Source organism: Petaurus breviceps, unplaced genomic scaffold, assembly GCF_028583685.1.
Source record: "Petaurus breviceps papuanus isolate PSGF00001 unplaced genomic scaffold, PetGlider_PUasm1.0 38, whole genome shotgun sequence".
Classification (NCBI taxonomy): Eukaryota; Metazoa; Chordata; class Mammalia; order Diprotodontia; family Petauridae; genus Petaurus; species Petaurus breviceps.
In genome coordinates this window covers 11,355,326-11,359,033 of record NW_027186304.1, presented here as the reverse complement: position 1 = coordinate 11,359,033, position 3,708 = coordinate 11,355,326, and the positions used below count along the sequence as shown (strand labels likewise).

At 35.8% G+C, this 3,708-nt stretch overlaps 1 pseudogene; it reads left to right on the top strand.

The window, feature by feature from the left end:
• The first annotated feature begins 2,490 nt into the window (after positions 1–2,490).
• LOC138169994 (small integral membrane protein 19 pseudogene) lies at positions 2,491–3,080 on the top strand (annotated as a pseudogene).
• The last annotated feature ends 628 nt before the right edge of the window (positions 3,081–3,708 follow it).

The window sequence follows — 3,708 nt, the reverse complement described above, 5'->3', positions numbered from 1 at the left end:
GGGGTGGGATAGGATAGAGGGAAATATATTCAGTCTTTCCCAATATATCCACTATGGAAATGGTTTGCATAGCTACACATGTGCAACCTATATTTAATTGCTTATCTTCCCAGTGACAAGGGAGGTAGGGAAAGAATCTGGAATTCAAAGGTTTAAAATCAAACATTAAAAAATATATATATATATATATATATAATTTTAAACGTTTGATTTTATATATATATGTATATATATATATATATATATGTATATATATATATATATATATATATAATTATTTTACATTTAACTGGGAAATAAGATATAAAGGCACTTGGGCATAGAAATCCACCATGCCCTACTGGAAAATTGGAGGTGGGATGGGGGAAGATATAGGAGAGAGCAGATAAGGGGAGGGAATATTCAGTGGGATTGTTGTTTTGGGGTGGTGTGTATGGGGAAAATGGGGAGAAAATTTGTAACTCAAAATCTTGTGGAAATGAATGATGTAAACTAAAAAATAAACTACAAAAATGATGAAAAGATAATTGGTTTTCAAATGAAGCAATCAAAGCTATCTGTATGCATAAAAAAAACCTAACTCAATATTGATGGAAGAAATGCATATTAAAACACCTCTGAGTACTTCATATCTAATAGAATGAGTAAGAGGACAGAAAAGATAAATGACAAATGTGAGAAAAATAACACATTAATGCTCTGTTGGTGGAGTTGAGACCTGATTAAATGATTCTGTAGAACAATTTGAAACTATGTCCAAAAGGCTATAAAACCACGTATACCTTTTGACATAATAATAGCACTACTAGGTCTGTATCCCTAAAGAGATGGAGAAAATAAAAGATAAATGGCCTATATATGTACAAAAATTATTTATGACAGTTCTTTTCTGGGAGTTAAGAATTAGAAACCAAGGGGATGCCTATCATTTGGGGAATGGCTGATCAATTTGTTGTATGTGGTTATGATAGACTTGCTATTGTACTTTAAGAAATGATGAGCAGATCGCTCTCAGAAAAACCTGGAAAGACTTTCATCAACTGATGCAAAGTGAAATGTACTGTATACAAAATGACAGCAATATTTTAAAATGATAATTTGTGAATGACTTGGCTATTCTCAGCAATATAAAGATCCAAGACAACTCCAATTAACTTATGATGAAAAAATGCTATCCATTTCCATAGAAAGAACTGATGATGTCAGAATACAGATTGAAGCACGTTTTTTTTTTAACTTCATTTTTCCAGTGGTTTTTTTTTTTGGTCTATGTTTTCTTATACAACATAACATTATGGATATGTTTTGCATGACTACAAATATATGTTATATCAAATTGCTTGCTTTCTCAATTTGTGGTGGAGTGGGGAGAGAAGGGAGAGAAATTTGAACTCAAAGTTTTAAAAACAAATGTTCAAAAATGTTTTTTTCCATGTAATTGGGGAACAATAAAATATGAAATGACTATTTAAAAATATTTCTAGTATATAACATTCTTCTATATTTTCAGGATATTATGATCATTGAGGCAGTTTCTCACCCTTAGTGTACATGAAGTAACTGGGTTCCCATCTTCCACCCCCTGACAATTTCATATCATTAAATAGAACCCCTTTGAGCCTACTTCTCACAGTTCAACATTAATGCTTGTGTTTCCAAAGATAATTCTTGTGGGATGACTACCCTAAAACTAAGCTCACTAGCTCCCATCAATATTCTTGCCACTGTCAGTCAGACACTAGACACAATTGAGCCACATCTAAAGAATTTACTAGAATGTTTTAGCAAGAACAATAAAAACTCCATCCATAATGTTGAGTAATTCTCCTACAGATACATAGGGCAGCAATAGAAATTCAGAACACAGAGACTCTACTAGTAGAGAGCAACACCAATAAGAAATATACATGGCCAAGGAAATAACCCTGTAGAGAACAGCATTCTTTCTTTTTTTTTCACAATAGCCTCACCCTGCTCCCCTGATCAGAGCATCTCTTTTGGGTCGGTTAATCAGGTTACCTGGGCCTGCTCTTTCCCTTATCTTACCTTGACTGCACAGCTCTTCACATGGGCTTCCTCGGTATACACTCTGTTGTATTGAACATCTCCCACCGAGTATCTCCCCTCTCCTTTTATTCCTTTCTTTTTATTATTAAGAGATACACTGGGGGTGGACTCACGCACCCAGAGGCAGCACCAGGGCTGCAGCTTCTGTCCTGGTCAAAAATTGGGAGGAAAAAGAAAAAACAAAAACAAAAACAGAAAACAAAGAAAAAAAAACTAACATATAGGCTATAGGCAGATATAGGTGATATTGATCTATATCAGGTTCGCCTCCTCTCTGGAAACAGAGGCCGGCAGGAAATGAAGACGGCCGGGATCAGGCGGGCCGCTGGGTCTAAGCAATTCCTGTGTGCGGGGTCCTCAGTTAGGGGAGAGAGACTGAGAGATGGCAGAGGGGCTGGCCCCAGGGCCGCCTCCCGAGCTAACATGGCTGGAGGTGATGGATTGGAGATGATGGCTCTACTGATTACACTGTTCATGAAGCCTGGAATGAGGCCACCACTTGATAGTGATTCTTGTTAACTTGGGCCTTTTCGTGTATGCCAGAAGGAATAAAACGAAAATCATGACACTATTCAGTGTACCCCCTATGTCAGAAACTTTGACAGAGCCCATGACACGAGGAGCAAAATATGTTTAAGGCAACAACCAGAAATGTATTCTATTTCAAGGAAATATGACTATCAGCAGCCACAAAACCAGACTGATAGTGTACAACTCTCCCTGTAATGAATGAATGCTTAGGTCACTGACAGCACAATTATATTTTGCTGACAGTTTGGTAGCAAAGTCAATTCAGAATTCTTTTTTGCAAAAGCCTTGAAGAGCATAAATTTCTTTGAATTTATGTATAAAACTATATAGGTTTTTAATTAATTTTGCCTGTATAGATTGTTTCCTTATTGTATAAATGAAAATGGTACAGCAACTTTGAGTATAGGGCAGCTTGGTAGGAGGAGTACATTTGAGTATAAACAACTTCTGTTAAAAAGAGGATATTTGTAGCATGTAGTTTATTTTGCAGTCTTAGGAAAGAACTGATCAGTCAAAGATGAAAACATTTTCAGATTCCTCGCGTTAACCACAGCTAATGTGAAAGAGACCCTATGTGTGGGGCAGTAGAAAGAAAGCTGGATTTGGAAGGGACCAGCCCAAGACCACATCTTGGTTCTGCCACTTAGTGCCTACATGTTCCTGGGTAAATAACTTAATCCCTCCAGGCCTCTGTTTTCTAAAATATAAATGAGAGAATTGGACCAGGTGAACCCCAAGGACCTTGTCTCCATTCTATGACCTCAATCTCAGACATTTCAGACATTTATATAGTTTAAAAAATGAAGAGTTGCTAGAAAAAATTCTTGGACTCTTCATACATGATATTATTAGTTGAGTATTCTGTAACCTCATTTCTAGGATTTCTTTGTTAGTTTGACTCACCAACCTCTGTAAATTACTGTTTTTCTTATTTCATGATTTCTCCTTTTCCTAATTTTAAAAGCCTTTTGTGGTTTCTTTTTCCCTTTAAAAAAAGAGAGAGAGAGATACACTGGCAGATTATATAAATGTTTACTATAGAATCAAGTAAAAAACTTCTTGAAATAAACAACTTTAGAAAAGTTGCAGGATAAAAAATACACATATATC